Source organism: Leptonychotes weddellii, chromosome 2, assembly GCF_054177405.1.
Source record: "Leptonychotes weddellii isolate Sample4059 chromosome 2, ASM5417740v2, whole genome shotgun sequence".
Classification (NCBI taxonomy): domain Eukaryota; kingdom Metazoa; phylum Chordata; class Mammalia; order Carnivora; family Phocidae; genus Leptonychotes; species Leptonychotes weddellii.
This window is the reverse complement of record NC_138370.1, coordinates 94827132-94841351: the sequence shown is the minus strand read 5'-3', so window position 1 is coordinate 94841351 and position 14220 is coordinate 94827132. Positions and strand designations below refer to the sequence as shown.

Below are 14220 nucleotides of genomic sequence, written 5' to 3'. Positions count from 1 at the left end.
ATACCAGGGTAAGCTTTCTTTGATGTGACATGGTTATATGTCAAATTATTTAAAAGTTTAAACATCTGGAGGCAAGAATCAAATCATTCAACTTTGTATCTCCTATAGCACTGGGTGTCATATAAACTACTCAATCAACAAATATGCATGAAATTAAAAAGAAAAAGAATTTTAAGCAAACTTTAATTAGTATTTATTGATTCAGAAGATGTTTTTTCTACTTTTTTTAGAACCATTAATTTTATTTTTTTAAAGATTTTATTTATTTGACAGAGAGAGATATAGAGAGAGAGGAAACACAAGCAGGGCGAGTGGGAGAGGGAGAAGCAGGCTCCCCGAGGAGCAGGGAGCCGGATGCGGGGCTCGATCCCAGGACCCTGGGATCATGACCTGAGCCAAAGGCAGATGCTTAACCGACTGAGCCATCCAGGCACCCTTAGAATCATTAATTTTAAAACATTTTTTATTCTATCAGAGAGGAAAGTGCAGCACAGAATAAGTATCAAACTTTAATTTAATATCTTCTCTTAAAAACTACTAATTCGGGGGCGCCTGGGTGGCTCAGTCGTTAAGCATCTGCCTTCGGCTCAGGTCATGATCCCAGAGTCCTGGGATCGAGCCCCCGCATCGGGCTCCCTGCTCTGTGGGAAGCCTGCTTCTCTCTCTCCCACTCCCCCTGCTTGTGTTCCCTCTCTCGCTGTGTCTCTCTCTGTCAAATAAATAAATAAAATCTTTAAAAAAAAAAAAAACCTACTAATTTGATTTACCAAGTTGTCACCATTGCCCTATGAATAGAATAACACATAAAGAAGCATTTGAGGATACCAGCAAGTGCTCAACTACTGAACTCAGACTTTGGCTAAAGTCAATGATAGAGGCTACCTTACAGTAACCTGTAGGTGCCCTCTTGGGAAGATGTATCCTAATTTAAGCCAAAGAGTCAACGTGTATATGCTCATATTAAGGAAACATAGAAAGAAATTGAAGTGACAATCAGAAATATGGTGTCATATGCTCATTTGCCCAAGGCAAAAGGGCTTTTAACAATTTCCTCAAAGGAGTTATTAGTTTGAAAACTAACAATCCAATAATCAAGGAAGACTCCTTTGTGAGCATTCTAGAAAAATACCCTGAGGCTTCTAGCTAGTGAAACAAAAACTATTTGAGAATGTTCCTGGGGGCCAATGACACCAAAAGAGGAGTCATTATAAGCTATTAGCTGTGAGTTGCTATCCACACCCATGGCCAGTGGGCTGTACAGAAGAACAGAATTGAGGTAGAAGAGAAAATCCAAAAGGAGTTTTCTGTAACCCTTTATGCACCTAGAGCTCCTACCCAGATTGAGTATCTTTTGTTATTCTTCTCACTAAGGAGAAAATAAAGTCTACCAGAAAAAAACAAACCAAACCAAACCAAACCAAAACAAAACAAAACTAGCTAAATATGCATTACAGAACTCAAGCCAGTTATTGACTCAGAAGGGTAAAGTAGAATTCAGATCCCTGGCCTAAAGGGAGTCGATCCCATCGAAGGAGATATAATAAAAAGAAGAAGAAGAAGAAGAAGAAGAAGAAGAAGAAGAAGAAGAAGAAGAAGAAGAAGAAGAAGAATAGTAATAATAAAAATTGTCTATAACATTTGTTGACTATTTGCTATATGTAAGTCACCATGTTTGGTGTTTATATTCATTTTTTCATTTAAAACTTTCAAAAATCTCATGAGAATTTTTTCTTCTTATATACAAAGAAAGAAGGCTAGAGAGTTTAGGGTATAAAATGCTGAACAACAGAATTTGCTTTGAGTTTTCTTGTGTTATAAGCTAATACTTGAACTTGCAAGCTTAATCCTCTCACAAAAACCTTCCTTTTCTTACAGCTATGAATGGGTGTTACGGAGAACCTTTGCTTCCTTTGTTAGTCGCAGAAACCTAACTCAAACTAGGCAAAGCATAGATCCTGTTAAAATACAGATTCTGATTCAGAAGCCCTGAGGCAGGGCCTGAGGTCCTATATATCCAGCAAATTCCTAGGTGATGTCATAGACCACACTTTAAGTAGCAAAGCACTAACCTTCTTTCTATGTATTGCCCACATATGTTTAATGTGGTAGATGCTCTAAAGCTTAGGACTCACCAACAGGAATGAATGCAATCTCACATGCTTGTCTGAGTATGATGCCTTCTCAGGACCAGCTGTGTCCCCGTCACAACACTGAAATAGCAGAGGTGTTGCACGTCAAGATCGAGACATATTGGCAGAACTCTGTGATAAAAACACTTTACAATTTCATAGCACCTTTCATTCCAAAGTGTTTCAGAAGCTATATACATTCAGCACCACAGAAAGATGATAGAGGCAGCAGACTCCATGGGGTGAAGGAGGTGTCGAGGGATGGAGTGGGGGTGGAGGAATAAGTAAGCCAAGGACAGTGGGACATTTCTCTATTAAAGGCAACACAACACCAAAAAATTTTCAATGGCAAAAAAAATCTTTAAGGTTCATGTTCAAAGAATGATGATGATAATAGGCTAATGTTCAGAATCATTTTTATAAGATCATCTTCTTTCAATAAATTGCTTATTCATATGTTTTTTCTGTGAGCCCAGAGAAAAAGAAAAGAAAATCACAAATGAGCTAAACAAACAAGATTATTAAAGATATCAGGAAATCTACAAGGTCTGAATCCAATAACTACAGCTTATATAGACTATCTCAGACTTCTTAATTAAACAATCAAGTCCTAAAATCTTAGAAGACAGCTTTCCATAACATAGTCCGTGGTATGGGAAGTAGCTTTTTGTTTGCAGAGCATTTAGTAGAAGAAATGACTTTTCTAAGTATTACAAAATGCAAACATCTAACTTAAACTTAATATACCTGATGACAATGTGGGTAGTTTATATATGTTCTGGAGGGGGAAAAAAAAAGTCATTAGATGACAGAACTTGAAAATGGAAACTTTTTAATGACTCCTAGAGAGTCTGCTTTTACAAGAAATCCATTTTCTAGCTGCTGTTTCCCATTTGTTACCAGGGACTCTTGGGGGGCTTCCAGTGACTTGGAAAGAGTTCTATTTTCACTTCTGCTGGCTCTTCACTTCTGTGACTACATCCAGATGATAAATGAGGACCCACAAGCTCCCACAAGACAGTTTGAAAGAGTCTGTTCTCCAGGCAGTATGTGGCTACCTGCCAGGGAAGCACATACCAAATTAAAAGGGCGAAGAGAGAAATCCTTTGCTATTTCATATTTCCTGGGGTTTCCAATGAACTCATTACATTAGTCTTCTTTGTGAAATGTTTCAGTAAATGCGCTTATTTATGAACATTCACAAAAACCTCAAGATAACAAGGAAAAAGAGAACAGGGTTTCTTAGACCAGAAATCCATCTTTCCGCTCTTTTTTATTCACTATCCTCCTGTCTTTTCTCCTCCCAATTTCACTTGAGACAAGGTGGTGAAACCTTCCCCCAGCCAGCAGATAACAGTGGTCACTCCATCAGGAGGCAGTAGTCTTGAATCCCAGAGTTATTGTTTTGTCAGAGAAAAAAATCATGCTACTCTTATCCCACAAAGGTATTTTCCTTTAGGAAAAATCATTAAAATGACCTGTTACTCTTGTGTCCTCACACTATAATTCTGGGCCACAGGAAAAGTTCTGCTCAAAGTCCTATTTTTATAAATGATGAAAGTAACTGATGCATCTGGTTATCTCTCAGAATTTTGTCAGTTTCACAACTAGAAATGGTGCTGCCAGGCTCACTCCAAAGGAAGCTGGTGGTGAAGTGTAGCCTTCAGATAAGGATTTACACTGAGTCCAGCTCCAGAAACTGCACAAAAGATTATAGATATGAGACAGGCAAAGAGAAAGGTGCAGTCATAAAATTAGTTATTGCAATCTTGCAGATAAATGATTATGTTCCATTTTGGTTTGCTATACATCTGACAATAACGCAGAAACAAAACTGAATATACACCTTGTGAATTATAATAATCTAAATTGCCAGCTTGGAATAACAATATAAAAAGAAAGGAAAGTTACCAGTTAAATGGCATATTTTAAGCAATGTAGTCTTTGGAATTATATCCTTATTTGACTCATCATTTGACTTACTGATAGTCCATTTGTTCCTCAAAGATTTAAGTTGCCTAAACGTTTAATTAATGTCAACTACATAAATATCAGTTGAAGGCTTACTCCATTCAGGCACAGTTCTAGGAATTGGGGATTCTTAGTAATCAAGACAAGTATGGTTTTGCCTCTCAAAGTTTACTGTCTAACATTTCAGTCTGGTTGGGCATGAAGAATGTAATTGTCCTAGCATGAACTACTGAAACTAGAACAGTACTATTGAGACCTTTATAATCCTTACATCATCCACTACTTTTTGAACACATATTTATTGAGGATAAGTGTTTATCTTTAACACAAAATTTACCATACTGATCTGTACAATCTATAAAATCTAACAAGTTCTCTTCTGCTGTCTGAGTCCATTCTCATTAGAGACACTTTAACATGGATAATAAAACATTTTCAGAGCTCAGATGAACAGTTTAGTGTAACTGAATTTAACTCCAAAAACACCTATTGACTGTTTCTGAAGTATAAAACATATTGTATGCCCACCCCGCCCCTCAAGGAGCACAAAACCAATTAAGACACGGTACCCACTCTTAGGTTGTTTTGGTGGCATTCAGGAAATATTTACATGAAGAACAGGAATAGAAAGTAGAATGAGATGGACACTGTAACATAGGTTTAAACTTATGCTCAAGGTGTATGTGGTATCAAAAGGTTAACTTTAGCTAAGACAACGGGAGAAGATCTCTACGGAAGCTGTAACTGCAAGAATGCCATGAAGAATGAATTAATCTCATCAAGCAGATTGGGTGAGGGCAGAAGAGTACAACGGTTAAGAATTGGCAACACAATATGATGGTCAGCATTCTGGCACTCTTTCTTACTAGTTGTATGACTTGGTCTAGTTTCTCATTTGTGAACAAGCATAACATAAGAGTACATAATAAGGATGCTATAAATTTTAAATATGATGATACATGGAAAGTACTTTACACAGTGCCTGTTACCTAATGCTCAAAAAAATATTAGTTTCTATTATTATTAGAGAGTAAGAGTACAGAAAGAGAAGCAGTGAAGTATAGATTATGTTTAAGGAATAGCTGAAGAGGCATATGCAGAGCCTATTGAAAAAGGGACCTTGAGAGATAGATTATTTTTTTTAACGATTTTATTTATTTATTTGACAGAGAGAGACAGCAAGAGAGGGAACACAAGCAGGGGGAGTGGGAGAGGGAGAAGCAGGCTTCCCGCTGAGCAGGGAGCCCAATGAGGGGCTCAATCCCAGGACCCTGGGATCATGACCTGAGCCGAAGGCAGATGCTTAATGACTGAGCCACCTAGGCATCCCTTGAGAGATAGATTATTGAGGGCCTCAAAATACAAGAAAAGTAAATGGCCTTTATTATATAAGTAATAAAAAACCACCCAAGGGTTTGGTATAAGGGAGTAAGTGACATAACCAAACCATAATTAAATTGTATTTCACTCTTACCAATTTTAAGATATTTCAAAAGTCTTTTTAAAATGAATACTTGTACAACGATCAGGATTTTGAGATAATAATAACTACTGTTCACCAAGCACTTAATATACACAAGCATTGTGCTCAGTACTCTGCATATTTTTTATTTAATCTTTACCCAAAAAAATCAATAAATCATGTATAATCAGATAAATATAACAGAAGAGAAAACTAAAGGTCAAAGAGGTTAAAAAAAAAAAAGACCAAGGTCACACAGCTTAACGAAAAGTGAATATTATGGAACAATAAGTCCTTCAACAAACTTAATAGCATGGTTCTGGTTTGTTCTATCCTAATATATATCACACTCCATTGTATTTGACTGCTTAATTGTCTGCTATCCCCACTAGAGTAAAAGTTCCTTGAATTGAGGATTGTACTTCAGTCACTATTGTGATCTAGGCAGTTAACAACCATGTTGTGAATAAATAAATAAATGGATAAATGTAATTTTATGACAGAATTTTTCTTAAGTGGCATATTTATAAGCTTCATTTGACTTACTACAAGCCAGTTAGAACTATTTCTAGAATATATGTACAGAGTTTATATTTTCAATTTTTTAAACTTTATAACCCAGAATAGTTTTAGGAATTTTTCTGGTCTGATTAATGTATTAGACCCTTTAAAATATAAACAAAATACTTTCAGTATTTGATTAATGCACCTTGTATTTGTGCCATCAACAAGTTCATGGTTTTTTGTTAAATAACTTACATTATTCTAGACAAGGGAAGCTTCAATTTTCTATTTTTTGAGTAATCTTTTCCATGAAGAGGAAAAAAGTTATTTCTTAAAACTAGACTACATTTAGTGTCCTCTAGAGTCAATTTAACCCAAATTCAGCCCAGTCAAAAAAGAAAAAGTGCATAACAAAGATAGAAATATGAAACACAGTAACTCTAAAAATGGGCAATCAATAAAATTAAAAAGAATACAAACACTTCAGATCATTTAAGTATGGGTTTTGTCTGGCTGACTGATGTTGATTCTCTGGCTCCAAACAGAAGTTATACTGTCATTTGTTCAATACATTGAAACCGATATTATTTGTTAAACATTACAATGGATAATCTTAAATGGCTTGCAATTTAAAAGAGGAAAGCCCATAAAACAATTTGATTTTTCCAGAAGATTTATAATCCAAATAGCTTTTTCTCTTTGGTTCAACACACAAAATGTGAGGCTTATGATGATTCATAAAAGCTAAAGTGTAGCTAGAAAAATCAAGTTCTAGGATTTTTAAATTACCAAGAATAATCCAGACAGAAAAAATGTAAATGTATCTGGATTGGGTGATTACCAAAAATTTTAATTTCTGTTTTAGGATTTCTTTATCTTTCATGTTTTCTACAGTTGTAATAAAGAGTCTGATTCCATTTATGATGTTTGATTGTTGACAGCTCTTAAGGCCCATCACCACCCTTCCTTTTCTGCCCCTCGAGCTGATAAGAAACACCAGATGCTGCCCTCTTTGGTGCCAGTGGGAAGTTCAAACCACATCATCCCTGGGCCATGCACAGGAACCCACACCCTAGACCCATCCCCTAACTACAGTAAAAGCTAAGCCAGTCTCCTTTCCCTACTCCTTCACACTATCTCTGGACCTGCTTGGGAGCCAACCCTATACTTCACAGAAAGCTCATCTGCAAGTAATAAATCTTTTCATACCCACTTGATGCATGCGTGGTATCATCAGTCTCAACATCAGAATCAAATTTGGGGTTAGAGTTCATTCACTTCTACAGAGTGGGTGACAAGTGTCAATGTATATTATTTTTATAATTTAAAAAGCACATAAAAATGAACAACGTTTAGGGGTGCCTGGCTGGCTCAGTTGGAAGAGCATCTGACTGTTGATCTCGGGGTTCTGATTCGAGCCCCATATGGAGTGTAGAGATTACTTAAATAAATAAAACTTTAAAAAATGAACAAGGTTTAAGGGTATTGATGAACCTTATCAGCTTACACCATGTCTCTCATGCACACACACATCCGTGACCACACAGACACATACACACACATAGCAAGATAAAATATATGTCACTTTTCAATGCATATTTCCCAGATATTTTGCAAAAATAATTTTACATTAGATCATGGAAGAAATTAAACTACTGTTTTCGAATAACCTGTGGAAATATTATATGGTATGAATAACTGACAAAATGGACAGTGAGGAAATTTTTATCAGAGTATATTGTGAAAATAAAAGTATTACAAGTAAACATTTACCAAGTGCTATTGTGAACTAGGCTCAGTTATAAAAGCTTTATATGTATTTATTACTTTAGCCCTCACAACAACCCTGTGCAGTAGATATTTCAAGATCCCATTTTACAGATGGGGAAACTAAAGCCCAAGGAGATTAAGTAACTTGCTTAAGATCACAAAACTAGTAAATGGGAGAGTTGAGATTTGAAAAACCAGAAAACATGCTTCCACAATTACATACCATAAAATAGCTCCTAAACCACCTTCTCTCTAAAACTTAATAAAACTGATTACTAGGGGATGGTTCAAGATGATGGTATAGGAAGATAGTGAACTCACCTCTTCCCACAGATACACTAAATCTACAGTTACATATAGAATAAATTCCCCTTGGGGGCACCTGGGTGGCTCGGTCGTTAAGCATCTGCCTTCAGCTCAGGTCATGATCCCTGGGTCCTGGGATGGAGCCCCACATCAGGCTCCCTGCTCTGCAGGAAGCCTGCTTCTCCCTCCCCCACTCCCTCTGCTTGTGTTTCCTCTCTCACTCTCGCTCTCTCTGTCAAATAAATCAATAAATAAATCCTAAAAAAAAAGAATAAATTCCCTTTGAAAAAGATCTGAAAACTAGCTGAACACCTCCTTCACAACAAATAGTAAAATCAAGATGGTTAGGAGAGACAGAGATGTAGTCTTGCCAAAAACCCCACCCCCAGCACAGCATCCCTCAATCAGGAAGGATCTTACAAACTGGAGCTTCTCTCTGAGGAGTGAGGGGTTTGTGCCCCATAGTCACTCCAACCCAGGACCTATAATGGAGAAATGAGAGCCTAAAACATCTGGCTTTGAAAACCAATGGGGCTCACATCCAGGAGATCTAAAGGACAGTAGGGAACTGAGAAACTTCTCTTAAAGGGCTTGAGTACAGACTCAGTCACCCCAGGGACCACTGCAAAATGAGCAGTTTGAAAAGCACCTAGACTATATGTGAAGATGATTCATTTGGTAATCTTATAGCATCTGCCAGAGGGGAAAGGGCCTATTGGGACACTCTCCAGAGCTGGAGACACTGGCAGGCACCATTTTTGTGCTCTCCCTCTACCATGATAATTTTGATGGATGTGCCCAAACCAAGTGCTCTTCCACTGCCTCACTGAAGAAAATACGTGCATCTTAGCCCTGCATTTTCCTAACTCCCTGTGAAAGCAGGCAGGCCCCAGTGCTGCACTCTTCAGCTGCCTTGCTAAAGCCAGGGAGCATGTGCAGTCCAAAGTAAGAGATACCCCTTGATCACTTGGCTCTGATGGCCAGGGAGAGGCTTGCATTCCTGGGTCCCACAGGACTATAACAATCAGAGAGAACACTTTTAGCAGACTAGCACCCCAGGGCACCACACAGACAACAAACTGAAACACACCCCCAGACTTTTTGTGAAAAAGGCATATTTACTTGGACTGGATCTTCAGCCTGAGGGGCAGACTTTAGGTTTGTCACATATCTATAGGCTACAAAAGTGCTCTCATGGAATGTAGGTGGAAGGACACCATCTTTGTGCTTTCCCTAGACCTCATTACAACTCACTGGTGTCTCCCAGAAAGGAGTTTATACACTTGTCTGAAGCTCCAAGTTTTGCAACTGTCTCCCAGGAGACATCTCTAGATTGGTCTGATCTGGAGGTTGACAGAGTTTGATTGTGGTACCAATGAACTGTATATATTTGTATACTTTAAAAGTTTCTGCCTGAGGGTCTGGCTTCCAATTAGTCTGAAACTAGGTGTTGACTGAAAGTCCTCTCTTTGGAACACTGACAGGTCTTGGCACACCCTCAACAACTAGGAACTATTAAGAATAAATCAGGCTGCTTAGACAATTACAAGGGTTTGAGAGACAACCAAGAGCTAGGGCAAGGTTGAAAGATAAGTTCCATCTCCTACACAAGGCCATTTCTTAAAGACTGGAAGAGATAGCTGTTTCCTAGTACATACAAACAAACAGAGTCAAGCAAAATTAGGAAACAGAGGAATATGTTCTAAGCAAAGCAACAAGATAAAACTATAGGGAAAAGCCTTAATGAAACAGAGATAAATACTTTATCTGATAAAGAATTCAAAGTAATGGTCATAAAGATGCTCATGGAATTTGGGAGAAGAATAGATAAACACAATGAGAACTTCAGCAAAGAGACAGAAAAATATAAGAAAATACCAAACAGAAGTCACAGAGCTGTCTTCAGTTCTTAATACTGAACTGAAAAATACACTACCAGGGTTCAACGTCAGACTAGATGAAGCAGAAGAAAGGATCAGTGATCTATAAGAGAGGACAGTGGAACTCACACAAACAGAACAACAGAAAAAAAATATTTTAAGTGTGAAGACGCCTTACGTGACCTATGGAAAAATATCAAGCAAAATAACATTTGCATTATAGGGGTCCCAGAAGGAGAAGTGAGAGAGAAAACTTATTTGAAGAAATAATGGCTGAAAACTTCCCTAACCTGGGAAAGGAAAAGACATCCAGATCCAGGAAACCCAGAGAATTCCAAATAAAATGAACCCCAAAAGATCCATACCATGACACATTATAATTAAAATGTCAAAAGTTGAAGATAGAGAAAAAATCTTAAAAGCAGCAAGAGAAAAGCAATTTTTTACATACAAAGTAATCTCCACAAGACTGAGCGGAATTTTCAGCAGAAACTGCAGGCCAGAAGGGAATGAAATTATATATTCAAAGTGCTGAAAGGGAAAAACTTCTAACCAAGAATATTTTACCCAAAAAAGGCTATCATTCAGAATTGAAGGATAGATAGGGTTTCCCAAACAAACAAAAGATAAAGGAGTTCATCACTACTAATCGAGCCTTAAAAAAAAAAAAAAAAAAAAAAGTTAAAAGGACATCTTAAGCTGAAAAGAAAGAACATTAATTAATAGCAAGAAAATATATGAAAGTATAAATCTCATTGGTAAAAGTAAATATATATCAAAGGTAGTGAATTAATCAGTTATGAGGCTAGTATAAAGGTTAAAAAACAAAATAGGTAAAAATAACTATAATTACTATAATCGGTTAAGGAATACACAAAATTTTAGAATGTAAAATGTGACATCAAAACATAAACCATGGGGGGGAGTAAAAGAGTAAAGTTTTAGAATGTACTCAAACTTAAGTTTCTAGCAACTTAAAATAGACTAGTTAAGCTATTACATGTGAGTTCATGATAACCCACAAAGCAAAAACTTATAGGTGATTAAAAAAGAAGAAGGAGAAGGAGGAGGAGGAGGGGAAGGAGAAGATGAAGGAGGAGAAGGGGGTGGAGGAGGGGTAGGAAGAGGAGGACGAAGGAGGAGGGGATGATGGGGGGGAAAAGGAGCAGGAGAAGGAAGGAATCTAAGCATAACACTAAAGAAAATCATCAAACCATAACAGAAAAGAGCAAAATAAGAACAAAGGATCAGAGAGAAACTACAAAATAGTCAGAAAACAATTAACAAAATGGCAATAAGTACATACCTATCAATAATTACTTTAAATGTAAATGGACTAAATTCTCCAATCAAAAGACATAGACCAGCTGAATGGATAAAAAGCAAACAAATGACAACAATAACAACAAAAGCCAAGACCATCTATATGTTGCCTACAAGAGACTCACTTCCAATGTAAAGACACACACAAACTGGAAGCAAAGGGATGGAAAAAGATATTTCACACAAATGGAAATCAAAAGAAAGCTGGGGTAGCTATACTTACATCAAGTAAGATTAGACTTCAAAACAAAGACTGTAATAACAGATAAGAGAGAACATTACATAATGATATGGGGTCAATCCCACAAAAAAACAAACATTTGTAAATATTTATGCATCCAAATAGGAGCACCTAATATATAAAGTAAATATTAACAGATTTAAAGGAAGAAATTGACAACAATACAAAAATAGCAGAGGACATTAATGTCCCACTTACACCAATGGATAGATTATCCATACAGAAAATCAATAAGGAAACATCAGCCTTAAACAACACATTAGCCCAGATGGACTTAATAGATATACAGAGAACATTCCTTCCAAAAACAGCAGAAGACACATTCTTCTCAAGTGCACATGGAGCATTCTCCAGAATAAATCATACATTAGGCCACAAAACAAGTCTCAATAAATTTAAGAAATTTGATCATATCAAGTGTCCTTTCTGACCACAATGGTATAAAACTAGAAATCAATTACAAGGAGAATACTGAGAAAAATCACAAATATGTGGAGATTAAACAACATGCCACTGAACAATCAATGGATCAATGAAGAAATCAAAAAATACCTTGAAACAAATAAAAATGGAAATATAGCTTACTAAAATCTATGGGATGCAGTGTAAGTGGCTTTAAAAGGGAAGTTCATAGTGATACAGGCCCATCTCAAGAAACAAGAAAATTTTCAAACAAATTATTTAACTTCACACCTGAAGTAACTAGAAAAAAAAAAAAAGAACAAATGAAGCCCAAAATTAGTAGAATGAAGTAAATAAGAAAGATCAGAGTAAAAATATATAAAACAGAGACTAAAAAGACAATAGAAAAGATCAATGAAATGTAAAGCTGGTTCTTTGAAAAAAATTTAAAAACGGACAAACACTGTTAGCTAGATTCATCAAGAAAAAATGAGAGAGGGTTCAAACAAATAAAAGCAGAAATGAAAAAGTTACAACTGATACCACAGAAAAACAACGTACTATAAGAGACTACTATGAACAATTATAAACCAACAAATTGGACAACCTAGAAGAAATGTATAAATTCCTAGAAACATACAATCTCCCAAGACTTAATCATGAATAAATAGAAAATCTGAATAGACCACTTACTACTAAGGAGATTAAATCAGTAATCAAAAACTTCCCAACAAACAAAAGTCCAAGACCAGATGGCTTCACTGGCTAATTCTACCAAATATTTAAAGATTTAATATCTAGCTTTCTCAAACTCTTTCAGCACATTGAAGAAGAGAGTATTCTTCTAAATTCATTTTATGAAGCCAGCATTACCCTGATACCAAAATCAGACAAGGACACCACAAAAAAGAAAATTGTAGACCAATATCCCTGATAAGCACAAATAAAAAATCTCAACAAGATATTAACATACTGAATTCAACAATACAGTAAAAGGATCATTTAGTATGATTGAGTGGGATTTATTCCAGGGATGCAAGAATGGTTCTACATCCACAAATCAATCAATGTGATACACCACATTAACAAAATTAAGAAGAAAAATCATATGACCATCTCAATAGATACAGAGAAAGCATTTGACAAAATTCAACATCCATTTACATAAAATCTCTGAACAAAGTGGGTATAGATGAAATGTACCTCAACATAATAAAGGCCATATACAACAAGCCCACAGCTAATGTCATAGTAGGTGGTATGAAGCTGATATATTTTCTTCTAAGATCAGAAACAAGACAAGGATGCTCAATCTTGACACTTTTATTCAACATGGTATTAGAAGTCTTAGCCAGAGCTATTAGGCAAGAAGAATAAATAAAAGGCATCCAAACTGGGAAAAAAGTAGTAAAATTGTCACTATTTTTGTGGACAACATGATTTTATATTTAGAAAACCATAAGAGACTCTTTAACTATAGAGAACAAACTGAGGGTTGCTGGAGGGGAGGTGAGTTGGGGGGATAGGGTAATTGGGGGATGGGCATTAAGGAGGCCACTTGAGAGAGGGCAGAGCAAGATGGCGGAGGAGTAGGAGACCTGGATTTCGTCTGGTCTCAGGAATTCAGCTGAATAGGGATCAAACCATTCTGAACACCTACGAATTCAACGGGAGATCGAAGAAAAGAGCAACAACTCTCTGAACAGAAAAGCGACCACTTTCTGGAAGGTAGGACGTGCGGAGAAGTGAATCCAAGGCGATATTCGGGAGGATAGATGGCGGGGGAGGGGGCTCCGTCGGCCGCTACCGGCAAGTGATAGAGCCGCGGAGCACAAAATCAGAACTTTTAGAGTCGGCTCCGCTGAGGGACATCACTCCAGTGGCTAAGCGGGGGGTGGAACCCTCGTGGGACAGTGTGGTCTCAGGACCCTCGGGGTCACAGAAAGACTGGGGGTGCCTGAGTGTGGCAGAGCTCCCAGGGATTGGAGCGGGGAAGCCAGCTGCAGAGACAGAGCCCAGGCACGGGCTCTCAGCTCGGGGTTGCCATAAACCGTGATCCGCGGCATAGTCGGGCCACTGCTCCTCCAGCAGGGACCCCACAAGCAGCAGAGCCGGGGAGACTCATCTTTTTCCCCCGGGGGGAGAGGTGCGGAAGCACACCGCAGGGATCTGCTGGGTTTGGAGACTCCACACGGGGTTGGGTGCCAGAGATAGAATTGAGTGGTCACAGGC

The 14220-nt window shown here is 37.4% G+C and overlaps 1 long non-coding RNA gene across 3 annotated transcripts in view; it reads right to left on the bottom strand.

The window, feature by feature from the left end:
* LOC145720132 (uncharacterized) overlaps positions 1 to 14220 on the bottom strand; it is a 361125-nt gene that overhangs the window by 345123 nt on the left and 1782 nt on the right. For all 3 annotated transcript variants that reach the window (XR_014142903.1, XR_014142901.1, XR_014142902.1), the window contains exon 2: positions 2133 to 2210. This is a non-coding gene — a long non-coding RNA (uncharacterized LOC145720132). The remainder of the gene's footprint in view (positions 1 to 2132; positions 2211 to 14220) is intronic.